Genomic DNA, 27,900 nt, shown 5'->3' on the forward strand with positions numbered 1-27,900 from the left:
TTATTCAGCATCTCCTATAACTCAAACCCTCTAATTCTGGCAACATCCTTGTAAATCTTTTCTGCACCCTCTCAAGTTTAACAACATCCATACTGCAGAAGGGTGACCAGAATTGTATGCAGTATTCTAAAAGTAGAATAAAAATTTAGATTAGATTAGATTACTTACAGTGTAGAAACAGGCCCTTCAGCCCAACAAGTCCACACCGACCCGCCGAAGCGTAACCCACCCAGACCCATTTCATTTACCCCTTCACCTAACACTAAGGGCAATTTAGCATGGTCAATTCACCTAACCTGCACATTTTTGGATTGTGGGAGGAAACCGGAGTACCCAGAGGAAACCCACGCAGACACGGGGAGAATGTGCAAACTCCACACAGAGAGTCGCCTGAGGTGGGAATTGAACCCGGGTCTCTGGCGCTGTGAGGCAGCAGTGCTAACCACTGTGCCACCGTGCCGCCCACTTCTATATTTTGAACAATTGAATGTTACAGACCAGACCAAAACCCCTCAAAGTACATTACAGAAAATAACATAGTTGCCAACTTTTGCTTGATATAAGGTGTTGAATTACATATGCAATCTATTGGTCAAACTACTCAACTTTAAGCAAAACAAACTTTACTTTTACACTGCAGTTAAAATACAGGCAGCATAAAAATAAAAGAATTGGCTTACCTGTAAGACTATCAAAATGCTTAACAAAATATGTAAAACTACAAAATTAACTGTTCCAATACAATAACATCTCATAAACACACCTTGACAGGGGCAAATTGAGTAAAATAGATTGTACCACATGCAATTCTAGCAGCAGGAAGAGAACCCGAGCTTTTAGCTGTGACAGAGAGATGAATAAAAGTTTCTACATCCAGCTTCAAGACCCCAGCAATTGCTGAAAGCTAACACTAAATATCCTGGGTCTGTGAGATCTTTGCTCCAATTTAAAAAAAAACTCAAGGCCTCACACGCTGTTTACTTTATTGGCTTTCAGCAGTGCACTTAACACATCTATCTTGGCCTTTCCTCATTAAAACAAATACTTAGGACTAAGTGCACCTCTTAAAGCGAAAGTATTGTCACACCTTCCCCCATAAAAAATGAACCATCAATATACAAAAATGGCTAATTTTTAACCACCTTTAGTCTTTTGCTATTAGAATACGACAATACATATGCATTACATTGACTCCAAGCATGCAAGCATTGGTTACCACTGTCCATTTCAGCCCATATTTTTCCCTGCCACTGAATATTACCATCTTCCTTCATCAATGCATCAGCAATTACATGTTGTCCTGGTATGTGTATAATTTTCAAATTGAATGGCTGCAATACTAAACTCCATCTAAACAGTCTGGTATTTTTATTAAAAACTTTCCCAAACCTTTCAGGAGTTATAGTAAATACAATTATCGCAAATATATTACTTGCAATATAAATGTTGAAATATTACAGTGCTAACTCTAAACGCAAGATCTCCTTCGCAACTCTGTTGATGATTATTTAATTTTCTGAAAAAATAACCAATAGGTCTTTCTACCTTCTCGTTGTGTTCTCACAAGAGTACAGCACTGACATTTACATCACTCGCATCAATAACCACCTTGAATAGCTTTGCATAATTAAGTGTGGCTAACATTGGGGCCATATTAACACAGTTTCCAGGCTCTCACATGTCTCTGACACTCCTCGGTGGACTGAAATTTTCTGCATTTCTTCAAAAGTCAATCAATGAAGCAACCATAGTGCTAAAATTCAGTACAAACTTCTAATAAAAACCATTTATCCCAGGAATTATAATATTTCTCACTTCATTGATGGTATGGTAAACTCCCCAACAACCTTTGTTTTCACATACTGTGGGGCCATTTGTCCATGTCCAATGACATGGCCCAGGAATGTGACTTGGGCTTTTGTAAACACACTCTGAGTCAGGTTTATCAAAAAGCTTGCCTCTTTAAGTCAATCCACCAATTCTGACACATGCTTCAAAAGTTCCATGTGTGACTAAACATCAGCAGATGATTTCATTGGTTAGTCTTTGAAATGTGGCTGGCATATTTTTCATACCAAATAGCATGACTTTAAACTGATACAGACTATTTGGCACAATAAAAGCCAAAAATTTTTCATTCTTTCAGATAATAATTCCTGCCAGTATCCTCTGAGTAAGGCCAACTTAGAAATATAAGTTGCTTGCTCAGTCTTCCAAACATGGAATATGATATGAATCAGATTTTATAAGTGCATTGGCTTTATAATAGTCCACACATAATCATTAGGTACTATCTAGCTTTCTCACCATTGCTACAGGTGAGCTCCATTCACTAGAGTCACAGAGATGTATAGCACAGAAACATACCCTTTGGTCCAACTTGTCCATGTTGACCAGATATCCCAACTCAATCTAGTCTCACCTGCCAGCATCTGGCCCATATCCCTCGAAACCCTTCCTATTCATATATCCATCCAGATGGCTTTTAAATGTTGCAATTGTACTAGCCTCCACCACTTCCTCTGGCAGCTCATTCCATACACATACCGCCCACTGCATGAAAAAATTGACCCTTATGTCTCTTTTATATCTACAACTCACTTTGATTATATGGTCTCTGAACAGGAGTTAAATCTGTTTTTCAGCTAGTGCCAACGTTAGAGGGTTAAGTCTATAAAAATGTTGCTTAATTGGAACAGCATTGCCTATATCTACATTATGCATAATCAGATTAGTACTTCCCAGTTTATACCAACATATCAGCCCACATGATTGTAATTTTCCTCTGGAAGGTAGCTCAATAATTTATCCTAATTTTTGAGAACTTCTCCATTGTCCAATTTAATTTGAGGAATGTCAAATTCAGGATCATGTGAACTTGGTTCTTCTCTGTGTCGTAACCAGTAATACATTATCCTTTTGCTTTCTTTCCCTATCAAAATACTTTGAGCATATTCATATATCACATATCTTTCTTTCTGGTGTTCTTATCAAATTATTCACCTCACTCAATTTCCTTTCAATTTGATGAGGCCCACCAAACCTTGCCTTTAAAGGTTCACCTACCATTGGAAGTAACATTGACTCCTTGTCATCACTAGCAAAATTATGAATTTTTGATTTCTTGTCTACTTCCTGTTTCATCACATGTTGTGTTACTTTTAAATGTCGAGCCAACTTACCAGCTATTTTTAACGGTTTCCTAAAATTTGACGCATGGTCTAACTATGTGGTCTCTGAACTCTGAATTTTCCCATAATTATTTTCAGTAGTCCTCACACCTCAGCCCAAAAGCTAATTCAAATGGACTGAATTGAATTTACTCTTCAGGTACATCATAACTGCAAAAAGTACAAATAGAATTTTTTGTACCAGTCCTCTGCATTGTCTTGATTCTAAGCCCTCAACATGGCATTTAAAATTTGATACCATTGTGCTCATGTTCCTTGTGATTCTGGATGATATGCAGTGGATATTAGTTTATTCCTAACCTATCCATCGATTCCTTGAATAATTTTGATGTAAAATTTGACCCTTGATCTGAATGCATTTTTGTGAGAGGTCACTTTCCAGAAAGGGATGTGTGTAATTCTTCCACAATCCCTTTGGCCATCATATCGTGTTCCATTGTGTCTGGAAATCTCATGGGCATTTCCATTGCAGTCAACAAATATTGATTCCCACTTCAGGTTTTAGGAAAGAGTCCTACGCAATCAATTAAGACTCCTTTAAAGTCTCCTCACATGCAGGAACACATAATAAGAATGCTGGTTTTATCACTGCCTGAGGTTTTCCAATTACTTGACACATATGACATGTCAGGCAAAATTCAACCACATCCTTATGCAGTCCAGGCCAATAAAAATGTTTTTTTTTTAATTTGGTTTGAGTTTTCCTTACTCCCAAATGACTTCCTACTTTTAATACCTGCAACATCTCCTTTCCATAACCCACCAGTAATAGAATTTGATGAATTTCTGCCTATTTCTCATTCATTTAATTTTGTGATGGTCTCCATTTCCTCACCAAGACATAATTTTTAAGATAGTAACATTCTAGGATGTGCTCAGATTCTTCTTCTGTGCAAATGTTTTGATACAACTGTTTTAGTTTTTCATCTTTCTCTTGTAATTCTCTGAACTAAAAACGTCCACTTTGTCCTCCACCTGTTTTTGTTTTTCTTTTTCTTTTCTCACCATTGATCAATATAGTTTCTGAGAATTGAACTTTAACTTCTTTACCTTTATTCCTGGATTTCTCCTCCTCCCCCTGTGGCTTTGTGACATAAGATTCTATAAGGTTACCCTTCAGCCTCCAATGCTCCAGAGAAAATAGCCCAGCCTATTCAGGCTCTCCCTGTAGCTCAAACCCTCCAATTCTGGCAACATCTTGTAAACTTTTTCTGAACTCTTTTACAACATCTTTCCTATAATAGAGACCCAGAATTAAATGCAATACTCTAGAAGTGGCCAAACCAATTATCTGTACAGCTGCAACATTACCTCCCAACTCCTACTTCAATGCACTGACCAGAGGCTAGGTAAAAGACTATAGAGGGGAAGAAAGAGAGAGGGACTGAAATGAACAAAAGGAGACAGGAAGAGGTTTGAATCTTTTCTCCTGAAGGTCAATGCAGCCAGATTGGTAAGGTTTAGAGATCAAAGTTAATGTGAATTCCCACCTTGACCAACTTTCATTTCCAGTTCACTGGGATGAGTAGCTTTCCCACAATGGGATGTATGCCATGAATAGAACTAGACTAGCAACTCTCAGTTCTGTTCAAACCTCTTTGGTGGGGATCTGAAATGCTGTGTTTCAATGGGTGGCACATTGGCTCAGTGGTTAGCACTACTGCCTCACAGCGCCAGAGGCCCAGGTTCAGTTCCCATCTCGGGCAACTGTCTGTGTGAAGTTTGCACATTCTCCCAGTGTCTGCATGGGTTTGCTCTGGGTGCTCTGGTGTCCTCCCACAGTCACAAAGATGTGCAGGTTAGGTGAATTGGCCGTGCTAAATTGCCCACAGTGTTAGGTGCATTAGTCAGGGGTAAATGTAGGGGAATGGGTCTGGGTGGCTTGCTGTTCGGAGGGTCAGTGTGGACTTGTTGGGTTGAAGGGCCTGTTTCCACACTGCACAGAATCTAGTCTAATCTAATCTAATCTAATGCAGAAATTTACAAATAAATAATTCCAAATTAACAGAGCGAGAAAATAAATAGAATGGCACTTTAAATTTAAATATAACAGACGATGTGACAGAGCCCCACCCACAGGCAAAGTTTAGGCCTGCCTGTCATGACTGGCATCAAAGAACTGGCGAGTGTTTATACCACAAGGTTATAAAAGCTCGATATTTCAATTTGGAATGGCTTTATTGATGGGGAAGGATTCAAAAGGTTAGACCATGCTTCAGAAATAGTGTTTGTAACCACTGGCTCTGTACTGTATTTGCCTTTCGAATGCAGAACTGCAAATGTAGCAAACCGGCAAAATTTGCAAGACCAACCAATACAAACGGTTAGAGCTTCATGAGTGGGAGCGTCTTGGTTGGCCCAGTCCCAACTCTTCCAAAATAATCCTCTCTCTAAGAACATCATTTGTTTGATCTATTTTGATCTATTTTCAATGCCCTTATCAAACCTATCAAAATTACTTTGTTTGGTCTTTTCAAACTGTATGTACATTCAACCAGCATCCCTCCTCAGATTCCAAAAAACATTGGCCATAGGTTTCCGGTACCAGCTCATATCCACTTAAGATTTTTTTTTTCATCTAGTGATATTCCCCAGATACCTCCTTGTGAGGGTGATGTAAATCTCTCACTGGCTCTATCACCTTTGTTTAGATTAGATTACATTACAGTGTGGAAACAGGCCCTTCGGCCCAACAAGTCCACACCGACCCGCCGAAGCGAAACCCACCCATACCCCTACATTTACCCCTTACCTAACACTACGGGCAATTTAGCATGGCCAATTCACCTGACCCTGCACATCTTTTGGACTGTGGGAGGAAACCGGAGCACCCGGAGGAAACCCACGCAGACACGGGGAGAACGTGCAAACTCCACACAGTCAGTCGCCTGAGGCGGGAATTGAACCCGGGTCTCAGGCGCTGTGAGGCAGCAGTGCTAACCACTGTGCCACCGTGCCGCCCACAATAATAATATCAATAATACCTGGCCATTTCATTTGTTTAGCACTTTTTCAAATGAAATGAAAAAGGCTTCGACATCATTCTCGTCTAATTTCGGTAATGCTCGGACATATTTAAAGAGATTTTCACCTGTTCTTTGGGATTGCTCTCCATCACTGTCTCCATTACTACTCCTACCTTTCTCCTATACCTTCGCCATTATAAGTTGACTTTGAGTTTTCAATTCCAACCTCTGAAGTTCAAAGACTCCCTCTTTTTCTAGTTCTTCAGCCAGGGACTTCCTTTCCTGTTCTTTTTTTCTGCTTTTCTTTCTGGTTTTTTTTCTCTGCTAGAGCTATTCTCTCTTTCTGTTATGCTTCTGCTCTCGATCATAATTCAAACTGTTTCATTTCCTTTTCCTGTTCAAGTTGTTTCATTTGTAATTGAACATTAGGCATTTCCAAAGATTTTAATTGCATCCTTGGCAATTGCAGCACTGTTGCCACAAATTATTTCCAATTTCCTCACATACACAGCCAAATCCAACTTCAACTTGTTTATCAATTCTGAAGTCTTTGCTTGCTCACCTTTTGTAAAACACTTGAAGTGACTTCTTTCCCCACCATTCCCCCAAAGAAATTCTTCACAACTAAAAGAGCCATTATTACATGGTGGCTCAGTGCTGCCTTACAGCGTCAGGGGTTTGAGTTGGATTTCAGCCTCAGGCGATTGCCTGTTTGGAGTTTGCACATTCTCCCTTTGTCTGCATAGGTTTCCTCTGGTCGTTCTGGTTTCCTCAGTCCAAAGATGTGCAGGTTAGGTGAATCGGCCATGTTAAATTGCCCATAGTCTTCAGGGATGTGTAGGTTAGGTGCATTAAACAGGGGAAATGTAGAGTAATAGGGTAGGGGAATGGGTCAGGATGGGATACTTTTCGGAGGGTTGGTGTGGATTTGTTGGGCCAAATGGCCTGTTTCCACACTGTAGGGATTCTATGATGATACACAAGGCACACTCTATTTAAACCAAATGAGTTCAACACTCAAAAATAAAACACCAACACTCACCACTCATTAACTTTGAATCCAATAATCCTAAACTTAACTTGAATTTAGAGATTTTGATCCTGGATGATCCCCCAATTTGTTATGGAGCAGACCGAATCTTCACAAAATATATTAAGTTGGCATCATCGGAACAGATGCAATGGAGATGCCAACTTCAAAATGCCGTTTCTGCCACATCTGTACAATCAGCTCTGAAGAAGGGTCACTGGATCTGTAATATTAAATCTAATTTCTCTCCACAAATGCTGCTAGACCTGCTGAGTATTTCCAGAAAGGTTTGATGTATTTCTGATTTCCAGTAGTTTTTTTGGTTGTTTTAGTTAGGTAAGAAATTGTCCCCTTGGTGGAGGGTTTGGATTTAAAGTAGATAATTTAGAGAGGATGTGAGAAAACGTTATTCGCCGAGAGTGTAGTGAGAATCTGGAACTCATTGTTTGTAAGGACTCTACAGGGAGAAACTCATAATATTTCATTAATATTTGGATGTGTGTTTGTGATGCCAAGACATAAAAGGCTACAGGCCAAATGCTGGTAAGTGGGATCAGAATACAGAGGTGATTTTAACCAATGTCGATCCAAATAAGCTTTTTCTATGCTATAAACCTCAATGACATTCTCTTTTGTTGAGGTTCAAAATGGCATTAGATCCACTAGTAAATGGATATACACTGGAACCAGAACTTATCCCAGAAAAGAGTTCCTGGAAGACACCACAGATGTTTCTTCTGCAGAGTCCACCTAAACCTGGGCAGCTGAAGTATTTTTAGATCAGCCTTATACAACACACCTTCAGAGCAGGTGGGACTGAGAGAATTATGGATTCCCAACAGTATGGAAGTAGGCCATTCAGCCCATCAAGTCCAAACCGACCTTCTCCAAAATTGTCCCTGTGACCCTGCACACTATGGGCAACTTAACATTGCCAATCCACTAAACCTGCACATTTTTGGACAGTAGAAGGAAACCAATGTACCCTGAAGAAATCCATGCAGACAGTTGTCTAGGGTGGGATTGAACCCGGATCCTGTCACTTTGAGGCAACAGTGCTAACCACTGAGCTACTGTATCGCAGGCCTTGATTTCTGGCCAGGAGGTATGAATACTTAAGAAACCATATATAGAGGTTTATAAAATCATGAGGGGCATGGACAGGTTAAATAGAAAAAGTCTTTTCCCTGGGATGGGCAGTCCAGAACTAGACGGTATAGGTTTAGGGTGAGAGGGGAAAGAGACTTAAGTGGCAATGTTTTCACACAGAGGGTGGTGTATGGAATGAGCTGCCTGAATAGGTGGCAGAGGTTGATACAATTACAATATTTAAAAGGCATATAGATGGGTATATGAACAGGGAAGGGTTTAAAGGGATATAGGCGAAGTACTGGCAAATGGGATGAGATTAGGTTTGGATATCTAGTCAGTATGGACTAGTTGGACTGAAGGGTCTGTTTCCGTGCTGTATGTTTCTATGAGTCTTCGAGTCAGGTTGAATATTTTCAGGGAGGCTGTTCAGCTGGGTCTGGATGGAGGACTGAATGTTGTTAGGAAGAATGAGCTGGATTAGAGAGTGGTGGTGAGCATTGTCAGGAAAGGGTGAGCTGTGTTAGGGAGAGGGTTGTGAACATTGTCAGAAGAGGGTAAACTGAATGGGAAGACATTGAACAGTATCAGTATAGGGATGCATCATTTTGGAGGGGATAGGATTTTTGAAATGCTGCTTCATTGGACGTTTGAATCCATGTATAAACCTGAACTCACTCCACCTGCCAAAAAGTGATTTTAAAGGAAGACAAAAACAATTTGCACTTTATAGTGCCTTTAGCTTAGCTAAACCTCCTTCACAGGAGTATTAGCAGATAGGATTTGACTCTAAACTATATAAATAGATACAAATAGAGAAACATACCAAATAGAAACAGGACTAGGCCATTCAGCCTTCCAATCATTCAGATTCACCATTCAGTACAATCATGGTTGATCACCCAACTCAGTAGCCAGTTCCTCCTTTCTCCACCTTGAACCCTCGACTATATCGACACCTTTTTTGAAAGTCTTCAATGCTTTCTCCTGAAGTTTCCTGTAGCAAAGAATTCCACAGGCTCACCAAACTTTGGGTGGAGATAGTTCTCATTATCTCTGTCCTAATAGGCCCATAGGACATGCACACAGGCTATTGGTGGAAGAGAACTTGCTGAAAAAAGTACCAGAGGGTGAAGAGAAGTTTGGATGACTTCAAGTTTACAAAGGGTAGGCGATGAGGGGTCAACCAGGAGTATGCTAGAATAATTAAATCAAGAGTAACAAAGACATAAATGAGGGTGTCAGCTGCAGATCAGCTGAGGCTTGGGTGGATCAGGTAGATTCGAGCTGAAAATGTGTTGTGGAAAAGCGCAGCAGGTCAGGCAGCATCCAAGGAACAGGAGAATCGACGTTTCGGGCATAAGCCCTTCTTCAGGAATGAGGAAAGTGTGTCCTGCAGGCTAAAATAAAAAGTAGGGAGGAGGGACTTGGGGGAGAGGCTTTGGAAATGCGATAGGTGGAAAGAGGTCAAGGTGAGGGTGATAGGCCGGAGTGGGGTTAGATTAGATTAGATTAGATTATTTACAGTGTGGAAACAGGCCCTTCGGCCCAACAAGCCCACACCGCCCCGCCGAAGCGCAACCCACCCATACCCCTACATTTACCCCTTACCTAACACTACGGGCAATTTAGCATGGCCAATTCACCTGACCTGTGGGAGGAAACCGGAGCACCCGGAGGAAACCCACGCAGACACAGGGAGAACGTGCAAACTCCACACAGTCAGTCGCCTGAGGCAGGAATTGAACCAGGGTCTCTGACGCTGCGAGGTAGCAGTGCTAACCACTGTGCCACCGTGCCGTGGGGGTGGAGAGGTCAGGATGATGATTGCAGGTTAGGAAGGCGGTGCTGAGTTCGAGGGATTTGACTGAGACAAGGTGGGGGGAGGGGAAATGAGGAAACTGGTGAAATCCGAGTTCATCCCTTGTGGTTGGAGAGTTCCCAGGCAGAAGATGAGGCGCTCTTCCTCCAACCGTCGTGTTGCTATGGTCTGACGATGGAGGAGTCCAAGGACCTGCATGTCCTTGGTGGAGTGGGAGGGGGAGTTAAAGTGTTGGGCTTCGGGGTGGTTCGGTTAGTTGGTCCGGGTGTCCCAGAGGTGTTCTCTGAAACGTTCCGCAAGTAGGCGGCCTGTCTCCCCAATATAGAGGAGGCCACATCGAGTGCAGCGGATGCAATAGATGATGTGTGTGGAGGTGCAGGTGAATTTGTGGTGGATATGCAAGTGTCCCTTGGGGCCTTGGAGGGAAGTAAGGGGGGAGGTGTGGGCGCAAGTTTTGCAATTCTTGCGGTTGCAGGGAAAGGTGCCGGGAGTGGAGGTTGGGTTGGTGGGGGGTGTGGACCTGACGAGGGAGTCATGGAGGGAGTGGTCTTTTCGGAACGCTGATAGGGGAGGGGATGGAAATATATCACTGGTGGTGGGGTCCGTTTGGAGGTGGCGGAAATGGCGGCGGATGATACATTGTACATGGAGGTTGGCGGGGTGGTAGGTGAGGACAGTGGGGTTCTGTCCTGGTGGCGATTGGAGGGGCGGGGCTCAAGGGCGGAGGAGCAGGAAGTGGAAGAGATGCGGTGGAGGGCATCGTCGACTACGTCTGGCGGGAAATTGCGGTCCTTGAAGAAGGAGGCCATTTGGGTTGTACGGTTTTGGAACTGGTCCTCCTGGGAGCAGATGCGGCGGAGACGAAGGATTTGGGAACATGGGATGGCGTTTTTACAGGGGGCAGGGTGGGAGGAGGTGTAGTCTAGGATCAGGTAGATTTTCAGAAGTTCAAACTGGTGATGCCAAGTAATGCTGTGGACAAATCATGTAGGATTGAGCAAAAATCCTCATCATCTCAAATATTGGAGAAGACCCTGGACTTTTCTAACATCTAAAATACTTAACAGAAGTTTGAGCTCAGGCTTCAACAAATACACACAGAGCCAGAATGATTTCAAATTGTGCCTACAGTTCAGTCGAGAATTCCAATTTGCATCTCCAGTCTAAGAGAACAATCAATCAAACCTAATACTCTGGACTGAAACTAACTTTAAAACCTTAGGCTACCAAGCACAGACAGTATGGAGCCTACAAAGACACCAAACATTCAACTTCAATTAGAATCTATTCACAGGGATTGTGGACATTCAACTTCAATCAAAACACATTCACATGTATTCTCAACTATCAGGAAGCCAATTGACTTCAAAAGGGAACACCAGAAACACAATGGCAAGCACAGATATGGTGCAAAGAAAAGAGGCCTACAATCAGTATAATTGCAGGCCTGATCTCACTTGAAGTAGATATTCCCTGGCAGTGACCCCTAAAGCTATCCCAATTCGGGTTTCAAAGGGCATACCCAGAGAGCTTCCAAAGGTGGTGATGCCTAAAAGTGTTCCAAAGTGCTATCCTCAGAAACATTCCAAGGAGTCAACAGCCAGTTCCTGCAACTATTTGAAACAGTATGACCAGCAATTCCCGGAGCTACTGACATAGAATTGTTCCAAACCAGGGAAACCAATAGCAACAAACCACAACCAGCAGACCTAAGAACTGAAATTCCAAGAACCACTGACCTGACCAACACCACAAGGACTCAGACACATCAGAGATGAAATTCAAACCCCCAAAACCACTAGAGAAGTAAGGAAAATCAAGAATCACCCAATACATCCACTATATGTCCTACCACATCAGTGACCTCAACCCAGGCTAAAGGCCTAACCAATCCAAAGTCTTCATGCAAGTACTGGGTACAGCAAGCAGGAAACAGCCAGCTGTACTTCAAAATCACGTTTTCCTCAGTGGGGTGCTTAAAATCCCAACAGCCCAAAGTTTCCGACCTGGTTAGCTGGGAGGGGAAGGCTGGTGGTGATAGTGCATTGGACCCCAAAGGTAGGAAGTTTGATTAGAGTTTGTGATTAAAACTGCTGTTTAGATTGTAATAGTGTTTAATATGTTTAATTTAATAGTGTATTTAATTACTGTCCTCTGTGTAATTGATAATATTAATGTCACTGTTTAGTGCACTTAATACAAAAAAAAAGTTATACTTTGCTTTTATATTTAAATAAATGCAGAGATTCTTTTGCCCCCAAACACCTGTCTACTGGGAGAAAGTGAGCATTGCAGATGCTGCCTTCTTCATTTCACATTCCCTAAATAAATCCAGCATCTAGAACCGGGGATCTAGGCGTAATTCAAACCACCTAAAATCAGCAAATTTAGTGATTTCAAACCAGAACCCAACAATGGCATCTCAGTGTCAATTATACAAAGCTTACAGAATTTCAAATTCAGCTTCAGACAGAAAACAGATGTCTCAAAGATTGATGTCTATTTCAGTGACAGCCAAAGTAAACAGCTGCTGCTAAACAACTGCCTGTGTGGACTTCTGAACATTTAAACAGCTATAGAAAGCATTCCAAATAGATAGAGTTGTAAAGCTAGCCTTAGGAAATAAAGCAGCAATAGCTTGTAGGATGAATAATTCCCATAAAAAGCACTAGTAGGGACATTCTTTCATGGTGCTGAATCGGTGTTCAGTTGCCTGGGGTTAAACAAGTGTATAGATAGGATACGGAGGTGAAAGTGGCAACACTGGCACAAATCAGACCTGGCACATTATAATCTGCCTTTTCTGTCTGTTTCTGGAAAGTAGTACCTCCGGCTAACCACTTTACCAATATCACATTGGAGTCTTATGCACCTCATAACAATTTGAAACCTAAAGAAGATGCTTTATGGCAGCCAGAAAATAGTTATTACTGTGCCCAATTTCACTCCTACACATCCTGCTTCCTCAAATATCATTCTTTTAATCAGTCTGCACTGGTCTAACAGACGGAATGTAATTGACAGCTACTCAAAACATGGTTTTAGATTTCTATTTCAAAGCAGTGCATTTGTGACAGAAACATAATGGACATTTACATGATCTGCCTTCAACACAGGAATTCAGTGTCTTTTATGAGGACAAAAGAGTCAACACTGAAAGAAGGTTGAAAACAGTGCTAACTGCACACAAAAACCATCTTTAAAACATATGATGAATTGATTTTATTTTGATTTTTACTCAAGTTGCAGTTCTCATATTTGCAAGTGGCAAAGATACAACTGATGAATGGGACAAAACCCTTTCTCGTGAACATTGTGCCTCTTTCAGAAGAGATTGCTGATCTTTTGCACACATTGCCCTTCATTACAAGGGAGGTATAAAACTCACATTGGAAATGATCGCATGAACTGCCTTTGAAGGTTTGAAAACCTAAACAGAATTTACCCATTCTCAACACAATAAGTTACTGAACATTAGAAAATATAGAAAACTAGTTAAAATTCTCACTTTTCATTGGCAATCCTCTGATACACTGAGATTCAGAACTAGTGAAAATGTATTTCCATGATGTTATAGGAATTATGTGTGAGCTGGTGGGGGATGGACACCAGCTAAAGTCAGTTAGGAGATTTTTACGATGGATTTTATTTAGACTTCCAAATCTACATTCATGTCAACTGACAGCTGTGGAATTCAGCAGCAGGACAGACAAACCTTTACAGCAACAGCCTTTTTGTAGCCCCTCTTGGCACTGTTTGTTCATAAATTTGAAAGCTGCTTATGAATCATAGGCTGTCAGGGAAGGATGTCATTGAAATGTGGAACTTTTTCAAGGAACAGATACGACGTGTCCTTAATATGTATGTACCTGTCAGGTAGGAAAGAGATGGCCGTGTGAGGGAACCTTGGTTGACGAGGGAAGTTGAATGTCTTGTAAAGAGGAAGAAGGAGGCTTACATAAGGTTGAGGAAACAAGGTTCAGACAGAGCGTTGGAGGGATACAGGATAGCCAGGAGGGAGCTGAAGAAAGGGATTAGGAGAGCTAAGAGAGGGCAGGAAAAATCTTTGGCGGGTAGGATCAAGGATAACCCCAAGGCCTTTTATGCGTATGTGAGAAACATGAGAATGACGAGAACGAGGGTAGGTCCGATTAAGGACAGTAGTGGGAGACTGTGTATTGAGTCGGGAGAGATAGGAGAGGTCTTGAATGAGCACTTTTCTTCAGTATTTACAAATGAGAGGGACCGTATTGTTGAAGAGGAGAGTATGAAACGGACTGGTAAGCTAGAGGCGATACTTGTTAGGAAGGAAGATGTGTTGGTCATTTTGAAAAACTTGAGGATAGACAAGTTCCCCGGGCCTGACGGGATATATCCTAGGATTATGTGGGAAGCAAGAGAGGAAATTGCAGAGCGGTTGGCAATGATCTTTTCGTCTACACTGTCAATGGGGGTGGTACCAGGAGACTGGAGAGTGGCGAATGTTGTACCCCTGTTCAAAAAAAAAGGGAATAGGGATAACCCCAGGAATTACAGGCCAGTTATTCTTACTTTGGTGGTAGGCAAAGTAATGCAAAGGGTACTGAGGGATAGGATTTATGAGTATCTGGACAGACTCTGCTTGATTAGGGACAGCCAGCACGGATTTGTGAGGGGTAGGTCTTGCCTTACAAGTCTGATTGAATTCTTTGAGGAGGTGACCAAGCATGTGGATGAGGGTAGAGCAGTGGATGTAGTATACATGGATGTTAGTAAGGCATTTGATAAGATTCCCCATAGTAGGCATATGCGGAAAGTCAGGAGGCATGGGATAGTGGGAAATTTGGCCAGTTGGATAGAGAACTGGCTAACCGGTCGAAGTCAGAGAGTGGTGGTAGATGGTAAATATTCAGCATGGAACCCAGTTACAAGTGGAGTTCCGCAGGGATCAGTTCTGGGTCCTCTGCTGTTTGTAATTTTTATTAATGACTTGGAAGAGGGAGTCGAAGGGTGGGTCAGTAAATTTGCAGACAATACGAAGATTGGTGGAGTTGTGGATAGTGAGGAGGGCTGTTGTCGGCTGCAAAGGGACTTAGATATGATGCAGAGCTGGGCTGAGGAGTGGCAGATGGAGTTCAACCCTGTCAAGTGTGAGGTTGTCCATTTTGGAAGGACTAATAAGAATGCGGAATATAGGGTTAACGGTAGGGTTCTTAATGAGGTGGAGGAGCAGAGGGATCTTGGGGTCTATGTTCATAGATCTTTGAAAGTTGCCACTCAGGTGGATAGAGCTTGTAAGAAGGCCTATGGTGTATTAGCGTTCATTAGCAGAGGGATTGAATTCAAGAGTCGCGAGGTGATGTTGCAGCTGTACAGGACCTTGGTAAGGCCACATTTGGAGCACTCTGTGCAGTTCTGGTCACCTCACTTGAGGAAAGATGGAGAGGGTGCAGAGGAGATTTACCAGGATGTTGCCTGGAATGGAGAATATGCGAGGATAGGTTGAGAGTGCTAGGCCTTTTCTCATTGGAACGGCGAAGGAGGAGGGGTGACTTGGTAGAGGTTTATAAGATGATCAGGGGAATAGATAGAGTAGACAGTCAGAGACTTTTATCCCCGAGTACAACAGAGTGTTACAAGGGGACATAAATTTAAGGTGAAGGGTGGAAGGTATAGGGGGGATGTCAGGGGTAGGTTCTTTACCCAGAGAGTGGTGGGGGCATGGAATGCGCTGCCTGTGGGAGTGGCAGTGTCAGAATCATTGGTGACCTTTAAGCGACAATTGGATAGGTACATGGATAGGTTCTTAAGCTAGGACAAATGTTCGGCACAACATCGTGGGCCGAAGGGCCTGTTCTGTGCTGTATTGTTCTATGTTCTATGTTCTATGAATCAGAAAAAGACTGCAGCCAACTGTCAGAATATCATTGTCAAGTTGATTTTCACTAACTTAACTATTAGTTTCCAAGTGAACTTTAAATGTTCATAGCTCCTTGAAAATGGAGTCGCAGGTAGATAGAATAGTGAAGAAGGCTTGTGGAAAGCTTTCCTTTGTTGGTCAGAGAATTAAGTACAGGAGTTAGGAGGTCATGTTGCGGCTGTACAGGATATTGGTTAGCCACTGTTGGAATATTGCGTGCAATTCTGGTCTCCTTCCTATCGGAAAGATGTTGTGAAACTTGAAAGGGTTCAGAAAAGATTTACAAGGATGTTGCCAGGGTTGGAGGATCTGAGCTACAGGGAGAGGCTGAACAGGCAAGGGCTGTTTTCCCTCGCGCGTCGGAGGCTGAGGGGTGACCTTAAAGAGGTTTATAAAATTATGAGGGGCATGGATAGGATAAATAGACAAAGTATTTTCCCTGGGGTCGGGGAGTCCAGAACTAGAGGGTTTAGGGTGAGGGGGGATATAAAAGAGACCTAAGGGGCAACTTTTTCACGCAGAGGGTGGTACATGTATGGAATGAGCTGCCAGAGGATATGGTGGAGGCTGGTACAATTGCAACATTTAAGAGGCATTTGGATGGGTATATGAATAGGAAGGGTTTGGAGGGATATAGGCCGGGTGCTGGCAGATGGGACTAGATTGGGTTGGGATATCTGGTCGGCATGGACTGGTTGGACTGAAGGGTCTGTTTCCACGCTGTATATCTCTATAGCTCTTTGAGTGAGAGAAATTAGGAAGGTTTACTCGGGACATAAAAATGATAGCATCAAGATATCCATGTATCAATGGATATTGATGTTCAATAAAACTTATTTTTAAGTATCAAAATATTTATGATTTTACCACTAGAGGTTTTATAAAGTGTCTTTGTGAGTAGATTTAGACAATGAATAAGCAATCTAAAATGACTCTCTTAATCAGGCAGTGCACTCGACTGTCAGAATTCAACCAATTGCCATTTCACCACATTGTAGAAGATAGAAAACTGACTAATTATTGGATGACTGCAACCTTTCATCAGACAACTATGGTTTTATCTTATTTACATTTAAGACAGCATTTCCCAGTCACTAAATACTGAATTTTCAAATTGTGAAAGCATTAGTGATATATTAGAAAAGATCAGCTTTGCAAGGACTCTATGCTAGTTTTTTTTTTCCCCAGGAAAAAGTGAAGACTGCAGATGCTGGAGTTCAGAGTTGAGATTGTGGTGCTGGAAAAACATAGCCAGCCAGGTAGCACCTGAGGAGTAGGAGAATCGACATTTCGGACGTAAGATGTCCACGTCGATTCTTCTGCTCCTCGGATGCTGCCTAACCTGCTGTGCTTTTCCAGCACCATATTTTCTCCCAGGGTCACACTCACTCAGTGCATTCACACTCACAGCTCTGAATGCTGTACGTTAATGGAACATACATCAGTGGCATGAAACTGCAATGTCGAAAAGTTACATTAGGAAGTTTAAACAATTTTAGATGAGGATCAAGAAGCAAAGAATTGAAGAGGTTTAAGGAGTGAATTCCAAACCTTAGGGATCAGCCAGCTCAAGGTGTAAACAATGGCAAAAAGAATATAAAAGTCAGAGATACAGAAAGCCACTGGTATGTTGATATGCAGAGTTCTCAGAATCAGGGTTGCAGGGATGATAGGGAGCTGCAGACATAAGGCCACGGAAGGATTTGAACACAAGTAGCACAACTAAAATGCGAGGCATTACTAGACTGATAACCAATGTACACCAGTGATCACAGGATGAATTGCATGAAGATCCTCGAGTGGAAACAAATTTCATTTTCTATAACCTTTGTTACACTTTTAGCAATAGTGCCCTATATAAACAGCAAATTATACTACTGAAGATTTTTTAAAAAGTAGTTACCAGGGTGCTGTTTTGCATCCATTTCTGCTTACCATATCTCCCACTCAGGGCACACCAGAGCTGTTTTCAAATCTTGCAAGTCCATCATGATTTTTCAGATAAAGACAAGTCCAGTTGATTAGCTATAATTATTTAAGATCAATATGATTGCCAAATAGAAATGATTAAGTCTTCCAAAAGTCAGTAGTGTTAATTTACAAAGATAGAGCCTTACTAAAGTTGGCATAGGTTTTATTACAATTGCACCTAACTCTGTAATACCTTACAGGTCGTAAATCCTTCCTTGCAGCATTCACAGCAGACCTGATCCAAAGGAAAATAATACTAATAGCAGAAAAGACAATGTCTCAGTTCAAACGTTTTGAAACTCCTTGACAGCACTGACAGCATTAACGTAAATCTGAAGATAGATGATTGCAGATGTCTCAAATTTCATGTTTCAGCAGATTCTTACTGTCAAATAAATGAAAGACCACCCAAAGGGACAGAACATGATGGCAAAAACTATATCACAGTCAAATTAAAAGACAATACCTGCATGCTAGTCAGAGGGGGAGACATCTACTACAAGGTCTCACTGCGGTATGTTCAGTAGATTTGTGAATAGATGTTTTACCTGCACGTCAAGAACTCCCACTGGGAGAAATGAAAGCCCCAGGGCACTCTCAGAAACCGGATACCAATGTTTAACTCTATAAGTAACCAAAGCCACGATTAATATGTACTTTAAGGAACAGAATTTGTTTGAAGCACAGTAGAAATTCTAGTTTTTCGGGTCTGATTGGTTTCCTGTTTTGTTTGTTGATCACATTTAACCTCCTGTTTGCTCTCACTCACTCACACACACACACAACTTATTTCTCGAAGTATTCCATTGAGTAGATTGGAAGTTGACAAGGCTTTGTGATATGCATGTTAACTGCATTCTGAAGATGTTTTCAACATGTTAATGACTGGTACCAGCCCTACCATTTTAGCAATCATCTTTCATCTTTTCCCCAACTTAGCTTCTTTTAGTTAATTTGGGTGGCTTGCTGCAGCCTGTGGTTCTTCAGTCTTTGAATTGCATTTTCATTATAGTGCATATGCCTTCTCAAAAACTAAACCAAATTAATATTAACTGAAAAGGGCCTTTGTTCACCTGAGTACAGAGTAATGAATTTAGAGCAGAGTAGGCAAATAAAGGAAATAGGCAAAAGCAACACTAGCCAATGTGAAAAGATTTGATTATTGCTGTACCTACTTGTAGCCTGTACCTACATCTGATCACTTTAATACCTTTTACTCTTCCCATCACTGCAACCCTGTACGCTACTTGTAATCAGAAATCTATCATTCTCCACATTACACATACTCAACGACTAAGCTTCCAACGCCCTCTGTGGTAAAAAATTTAAAAGATTCACAATCCTTTAGTAAAAATTTTTTTCTCATCTTAGGCTCAAGTGGCATCCCAGTTATTTTTAAATTATGCCCCTTGGTTCTAGACTCCCCAACTATGGGAAACATCTTACCTTTAAATACATGTATATCCCTTTATGTATTTTACCGATTTCCATTTGATCACTTCTCATTCTGCAATATTCAAGAGAATACAAACACTTTCCCAATCTTTCTTCATACTAAAGTCCCAGCATCTTGGGAACAAGTTGAAGAACTATTAACTTTAACTATTAATTATCAATAAATAACACATTAAACAGCCATGGAAAACATCGTACTGATGAGCAAGATCACACTTGACCAGCCAGAAAGCAAGATAACCTTGGTCGACAATAGTAAAACAACCTCCAAAGTTTTCTTTCATTACTGTTGAAGAGTGTTGAAAACACAGCCTGCTGGGAAGCACAAAAATTCCTATCGAGAGGCCAGCTTATCTCATTTGAGATAGCCAAGTGAATAATGTAAATGCAAGACCAATAACAAGCAAGGAAAGGTCGAAAGCGTATTATTGGAATGTTCACAAAATTCCTTACTCTAAATTGAGATACAGCAGATCTCCAAACAGAAAGTAACTAGCTGTCATAACTGTTTTTGAATAAATCTAGTCATTATGAGTTCTGTAGCAATTGGAAGCGGAGGTCGATTGGTATATAATGTAGCAGGATAAGCATTTGAAGAACTAAAAGACTGCCAAAAAAAAATCACTTTAGAAGATAAATTCAGAGTTGGGATTAAATTTCTATACACATCAGTGGTAATTCATGTTATTTATACAGAAGACTACACAGCACGGGGCAGCACGGCGGTTAGCCCTGCTGCCTCACAGCACCAGGGACCTGGGTTCAATTCCAGCCTCGGGCAACTGCCTGTGTGGATTTTGCATGTTCTCCCCAGTGTCTGCGTGGGTTTCCTCTGGGTGCTGTGGTTTGGTCCAGCAGTACAAAGATATGCAGGTTAGGTGAATTGCTGAAAAATGTGTTGCTGGAAAAGCGCAGCAGGTCAGGCAGCATCCATGAAGCAGGAAAATCGACCCATCTTCAGACTTATGCCCGAAATGTCGATTCTCCTGCTCCTTGGATGCTGCCTGACCTGCTGCGTTTTTCCAGCAACACATTTTTCAGCTCTGATCTCCAGCATCTGCAGTCCTCACTTTCTCCCAGTTAGGTGAATTGGCCATGCTAAATTGCCCATATAGTGTTCAGGGATGTGGGGTGGATGTAGAGTGGTGGGGTAGGGGAATGGGTCTGGATGGGGTGCTCTTCGGAGGGTCGGTGTGGACTAGTTGGGCCATATCTTCACATGATATGGATTCTATGAACCCATAAACCACTTAGGTGATCAGATACGGAGAAAAAGGCTCATTTTGTGACTTTCATTTGGGGAACTAATCAACAAAATTGTTTGGTGATCCTTGAAGGAAAGTTTCCAGGAAGAATTTATAGACCAACTGAAAACTTTTGGTACTGATGTTTGGAAAGATGGACAGTGGTTCTTGGAGATCAAAAAAGTTTATTGTAAGTAGAAACTTGACTATTGGAACAAACAATAGAACACCCAGAAATAGCAAGACTCATGGAAAGGTGCAGCCTTAAGCAGATTAAATGCTTAGCTTTCAATCAATTTGAGAAGTCATGCGGAAGCAATGGCCTATGACAGTGGCCAATGTGCTGCAAAGTCTAAAGCAGCTCTAAAGAACTGTGTGTACCAACCCAAATGTAAGGAATACATTCAAGCGATAATCATATTTATCTGATATCTTGTTTACATGAAAGTGATTGACTGACAATACACATGATAAGAGGAGTGGTTTCACACCAATCTCATGGAAGACATCAAAGTTATCAAACTGTCAATAAAATTGACATGATTTGTCCTTAAAAAACCGATGACTTTATTATTAACGAAAATTGACCAGGGCGAGTGACAATATACTCTATGCAAGGGTACGCAAGAACTGGATATTGCAAAAATTATACCACGGTTAGCCAGGTATTTTTAGTATTAATTTAATACTAAACTACATATAATGTGGCAAAGATTAGTAGTAAATTGGAAGATTGGGAAAGGTTTTAAAGCTAACAAAAGAAAGATGCTGGGAAAATACTAATGGAGAGCCAGGAAATAACAGAAAACTTTGCATCAGTTGACATCATTAATAGCATTACAAATATACTACAGAACCAAGATTCTGGATTAGTGGTGCTGGAAGAGCACAGCAGTTCAGGCAGCATCCGAGGAACAGTAAAATCGACCTTTCGGGCAAAAGCCCTTCATCAGGAATACAGGCAGAGAGCCTGAAGGGTGGAGAGATAAGTGAGAGAAGGGTGGGGGTGGGGAGAAAGAACCAAGTGGCTAAGGGGGAAAAGGAGGAAATAAATATATTAACTGTCACTGAAAAAAAAACTACTAGGGATGCTAACATGACCATAGGTTAATAAGTCCACTGGATCTAATTGGTTATATCCACAAATGTTAAAAGAAGTAGCTACAAAGGATACAGTGGTCATAATCTTCCAGAATTATTAGATACCAAAAAAATCCCAGAGGATTTGGAAACTGCCAATGTAACATCCTTATTCAAAAAGTGGGGGAAGTCATAAACAATTGGTGCAGGAGTAGGCCATTCTGCCCTTCGAGCCAGCACTACCATTCATTATGATCATGGCTGATCATCCTCAATCAGTGTCCTGTTCATGCCTTATCCCCATAACCCTTGATTCCACTATCCTTAAGAGCTCTATCCAACTCTTTCTTGAAATTATCCAGAGACTTGGCCTCCACAGCCTTCTGGGGCAGAACATTCCATATACCCACCACTCTCTGGGTGAAGAAGTTTCTCCTCAACTCTGTTCTAAGTGGCCTACCCCTTATTTTTAAACTGTGTCCTCTGGTTCGGCACTCACCCATCAGCGGAAACATGTTTCCTGCCTCCAGAATGTCCAATCCTTTAATAATCTTATACGTCTCAATCAGATCCCCTCTCAGACTTCTAAACTCAAGCATATACAAGCCCAGTCGCTCCAATCTTTTAGTGTAAGATAGTCCCGCCATTCTGGGAATTGCCCTAGTGAACCTACGCTGCACTCCCTCAATAGCCAGAATATCTTTCCTCAAATTTGGAGACCAAAACTGCACACAATATTCCAGTTGCAGTCTCACCAGGGCCCCGTACAGCTGCAGAAGGACCTCTTTGCTTCTATACTCAATTCCTCTTGTTATGAAGGCCAGCATGCCTTCACTGCCTGCTGTACCTACATGCTTGCTTTCATTGACTGATGTACAAGAACACCTAGATCTCGTTGTACTGCCCCTTTACCTAACTTGACTCCATTTAGGTAGTAATCTGCCTTCCTGTTCTTGCCAAAGTGAATAACCACACATTTATTCACATTAAACAGCATCTGCCATGCATCCGTCCACTCACCTAGCCTGTCCAGGTCACCCTGTATCCTCCTAACTCCTCCTCACATTTCACCCTGTCACCCAGCTTTGTGTCATCAGAAAATTTGCTAATATTACTTTTAATACCTTCATCTATATCATTAATGTACATTGTAAAAAGCTGCGGTCCCAGCACTGATCCCTGCGGCACACCAGTGGTCACCGCCTGCCATTCCAAAAGGGAGCAGTTTGTCACTATTCTTTGTTTCCTGTCAGCCAACCAACTTTCAATCCATGTCAGTATTTTACCCCTAATACCATGTGCCATACTTTTGCTCACTAACCTCCTATGTGGGACTTTATCAATGGCTTTTTGAAAGTCCAGGTATACTACATCCACTGGATCTCCCTTGTCCATCTTCAGATTAACATCCTCAAAAAATTCCAGAAGATTAGTCAAGCATGATTTCCCCTTCATAAATCCATGCTGACTCTGACCTATCCTGTTACTGCTATCCAGATGTGTCATAATTTCGTCCTTTATAATTGACTCCAGCATTTTTCCCACCACTGAGGTCAGACTAACTGGTCTATAATTCTCTGTTTTCTCTCTCCCTCCTTTCCTAAAAAGTGGGACAACATTAACCAACCTCCAATCCGCAGGAACTGATCCTGAATCTATAGAACATTGGAAAATGATCACCAATGCAACCACGATTTCTAGAGCCACCTCCTTCAGTACACAGGGATGCAGACCATCAGGTTCCGGGGACTTATCAGTCTTTAGACTGAACAGTCTCTCCAACACCATTTCCTGCCTAATAGAAAACAGGTAAGTGTAGACCAGTTAGCTTAATGCCGGTCATGAGGAAAATATTAGACTCTATTATAAAAGGATATAACAGCAGATTTCTAAATGCCCTAATGAAGCAGTCATCATGGTTTCATAAAGAGGAAATCATAGGTCAGAAATTTATTATTAGTTATAGAGTCATACAGCATGGAAACAGGCCCTTCAGTCCAACTTGTCCATGCAGATCAGGTTTCCTAAACTGAGCAAGTTTCATTTACCTGTATTGGGCCCATTTCCCTCTAAACATTTCCAATCCACGTACATGTCCAAATGTCTTTTAAATGCTGTAATTATACCTGCCTATGCCACTTCCTCAAGCAACTCATTCCATATATGCACCAGCCTCGGAAAAAGTTGCACTTCAGGTTTCTTTTAAAACTTTCCCCTCTCATCTTAAATCTCTGCCCTATAGTTTTGAACTGCCCTACACATGGGAAACAACATTGGCTACTAACCTTATCCATGCCCTTCATGATTTTATAAACCTCCATAGGTCACCCTTCAGTCTATGCCCCAGGGAAAAACCGCCCAGCTTATCCAACCTCTCGTTATAATTAAAATCAACTAGATTTGGTAACATCCTCGCAAATCCTTTTTGTAACTTTTCCAATTTAATAACATTTGTCCTTTAACAGGGTGACCAGAATTGTCTTATGGAGGGCAGCGATCTGGACATTAGGCTATGCCAACTCTCTCTTAACAAGAGCAGTTGTTCTCTCAGGTGTGGAGGCTGTGGCTGTCCACATGCCAATGATGACTGGTATTAACTTTGCTGTCTTTTAGGAGATAAATTCATGATCATGCTGGTGGAATCCTTGTCACTTTCAATCTGTTGGCCAGGGAGAGGAGACAAACAATGGCGAGAGCACCTTCTCTCACCCCTTTTTGTTACAGGCAGGAGAGCAGTGATCTTGTAAAGAGCTTCTCAGTCATTCAGAACTGCCAATTCTTCTTCATTGCAGTGAGGATCAATCCTGTGATCTCAACAGTATGTGTGCAGCTTCTTGGCGGTAGCTGCCTATCATGCCAGTTGATCATTTCTACAGGATTTGATGGATGATGAACGTGAATTGTCCATAAATTAAATTACTGTGAGGCATACTTGAATACCATCGGCCTCACTCTCTTACTTCAATCAGCCCTAATCGAGAACTATTCAATGGCAAGATATGTTCACACTGCTGGAGATTGATCTAGACAATAGCTATAAAGGACATCTGCATTGTATTAACCTCTATATGTTCCCTAACATGGAGCTAACCTGTTCAAAAACCATGGTTCATGAAGGCAGCTCACCATTGCTTTCTCAAGGGCAGTTACGGATAAGCAATAAATGCTGGCACAACCTGAGATGCCAACATCCGATTATATTCTACATTTTTCACAACCAACTTTCACTAGACATTATACCCATATTATGGCACATGCATTCCAATAAATTGTCTTCTAAATAAGCTTAATTTTCTACAATTTTTAATCTGCCTGCCATTCAGTGCCTAACATGGGAGTTTGGGGGACAGATGTGATAACATCAGTTTAATGACCTGGCATCTTGGTACCTCAATTTACCCATCCCCTTTGTGAATATAAAATTCATCTTATTGGTTCCAATGGTCTCTAACTGCATTGTTGTTCCATTTACCAGATTAAGGCCTGTAGCTCTTCCAAATTTTTATAGTTGCAGATTGCACTCCTTGAACATAGAATAGTCCAGCACAGTACAGGCCATTCATCCCTCGAAGTTGTGCCGACCTTTTATCCTACTCTAAGATCAGACTAACTTACATACTCTTCATTGTAATATCTTCCATGTGCTTATGTGAGAGTCGCTTAAATGTCTAATGTATCTGACTCTACTACCACTGCTGACAATGCATTCCATGCATTCATCACTCTGTGTAAAAAGCCTACCTCTGACATCTCCCCTAAACCTTCCTCCAAATATCTATCACCCATAGACATTTCCACCATGGGAAAGTGTCTCTGTCTATCTAATCTATCTATGCCTCTCAACACCTTGTACACCTCTATCAAGTCACCACCCATCCTTCTTCACTCCAATGAGAAAAGCCCTAGCACCCTCAACGTTTCTTCAAAAGACATGCCCTCCAGTTCAGACAGCATCCTTGTAAATTTCCTCTGCACCCTCTATAAAGCTTCTACATCTTTCCTATCACGAGGCAACCAGAACTGAACACATTATTCCAAGTGTGGTCTAACCACACTTGAAGACTTCATCCGATCTTTAAACATGTATTCCACATTCAAATTTGATCTTCCAAAGTGAATAGCTTCAAACTTTTCCAGGCTGAACTCCATTTGCCACTTATCAGCTCAGTTCTGCATCCTATCACTGTCCCGTTACAACCTACAACAGTCTTCCACACAATCCATAACTCTACTTCGTGTCATCAGCAAACTTACTAACTCACTATTCCACTTCTTCATCCAAGTCATTCATAAAAATCAGTTATGCTGCAGTTATACAAAGTCCTGATTAGACCCCACTTGGAGTACTGTGAGCAGATCTGAACACCACACCTTTCAAGAGAGTAGAAAGTAGGTATACAAGAATGATACATCAGGGGTTAAATTATGAGAAGAAACTATATAAATTAGGTGTGTTTTCTCTGGAATTTAAAAAGTTAAGGGGTGATTTGATCAAAGTCTTCAAGAATCAACGAGAAAATACAGGATAGGTAAGGATAAACTATTTCCATTGTTGAAGATTCTGGAATGAGGGGGCATAGGTTGACCATTAGGGCCAGACCATTCAGGAAGAATTTCTAGGAAGTGCTTCTACCTAAAAAGAACAGTGGAAGTTTAAAACTCTCTTCCATAAATGGTAAGTGATGCTAAAAGTGTTGTTAATTTTTAATCTGTCATAAATATTTTTTTGTGAAAGTAAAGGTTTTGAGGGATTTTAGGCCAAAGACAGGGAGATGGAGTTAGGGCACAGATCAACCATGATCTCATTGAATAATGGAACAGACTTGAGGCATCTACTCTTTTTCGTATGTTCCTTTGAGTCTATGTAAAACTGAAAAATTATGGCTATTACAGCCAGAATTTCCATTCTAACTTATTTCATTATCCTTTGACTGCACGTCATCTGGTCTGGTTACCTTATCAATTTTTAAGTACAGATAGCCTGACTAAAATTTCATTTTATCAATTTTAAAACTCTTCCAGTGTCTGAACTGTTTCCTCTTTCACAATTTTTTTTAGATTACTTACAGTGTGGAAACAGGCCCTTTGGCCCAACAAGTCTACACCGACCCGCCGAAGCGCAACACCCCCAGACCCATTCCCCTACATTTACCCCTTCACCTAACACTACGGGCAATTTAGCATGGCCAATTCACCTAACCTGCACATTTTTGGACTGTAGGAGGAAACCGGAGCACCCGGAGGAAACCCACACAGGCACGGGGAGAATGCGCAAACTTCACACAGTCTTCCACCTGAGGCGGGAATTGAACTCGGGTCTCTGGCGCTGTGAGGCAGCAGTGCTAACCACTGTGCCACCGTGCCGCCCACAGACCGCTACAACATCTTTCTTGGTAAAGACAAATAATGTATTCATTTGACAAGGAAGTATTCAATGAACAGCATGATACTAGGAAGTTATGTGGAGCAAAGGGATGTTGGAGTGTTTATTGATATGTCTTTCTGCCTTCAGAAATCTATTTGTAGTATGGTGAAAAAGGCATATGGGACATTGCCTTTATCATTTGAGTTGAAACTTTATTGCTGGAACAGCACAGCAGGTCAGGCAGCATCCAGGGAACAGGAGATTCGACGTTTCGGGCACAGACCCTTCTTCAGGAAGGGCCTGTGCCCGAAACGTCGAATCTCCTGTTCCCTGGATGCTGCCTGACCTGCTGTGCTGTTCCAGCAATAAAGTTTCAACTTTGATCTCCAGCATCTGCAGACCTCACTTTCTCCTTTATCATTTGAGGAATAGATTACAGAAGCAGGGAAGTCATGCTGGAATTGTATAGAACTTTGGTGAGACCACAGCTAGAATATTATGTTCAGTTCTGGTTGCCACATTACAGAAAAGATATGGTTGCACTGGAGGGGATGCAGAGGAGATTCACTGAAATGCTGCCTTGGATCGAAAATTTGAGTTAAGTTAGGAGAAACAGCTTGGGTTGTTTTTGTTTGAACAGGGAAAACTGAGGGGCAATCTAATGGAGGTGTACAAAATTGAGGGGCATGAACAGAATAGAAAGGAGGAGTTGTTCCCTTTATTTGAAAGCTCAATCACAAGGGTCACAGGTTCAAGGTGAGGGGTTAGTGGTTTGGGAGGGTGGAAGG

The 27,900-nt window shown here is 41.6% G+C and overlaps 1 protein-coding gene across 2 annotated transcripts in view; it reads right to left on the minus strand.

Annotated features, from left to right (window-relative positions):
• Positions 1-27,900, minus strand: part of frem1a (Fras1 related extracellular matrix 1a) — a 410,320-nt gene that overhangs the window by 320,302 nt on the left and 62,118 nt on the right. The window contains exon 1 of one of the 2 annotated variants that reach the window (XM_043714338.2): positions 17,933-18,123. The exons of the other annotated variant lie outside the window; for it this stretch is intronic. The gene's annotated coding sequence lies outside the window, so the exon portion shown is untranslated. Of the gene's footprint in view, positions 1-17,932; positions 18,124-27,900 lie in introns of those variants that run through there. 2 annotated transcript variants of the gene reach the window in all.

Source organism: Chiloscyllium plagiosum, unplaced genomic scaffold, assembly GCF_037043375.1.
Source record: "Chiloscyllium plagiosum isolate Xiang-an unplaced genomic scaffold, Cpla_swu_hap1 HiC_scaffold_2, whole genome shotgun sequence".
NCBI lineage: Eukaryota > Metazoa > Chordata > Chondrichthyes > Orectolobiformes > Hemiscylliidae > Chiloscyllium > Chiloscyllium plagiosum.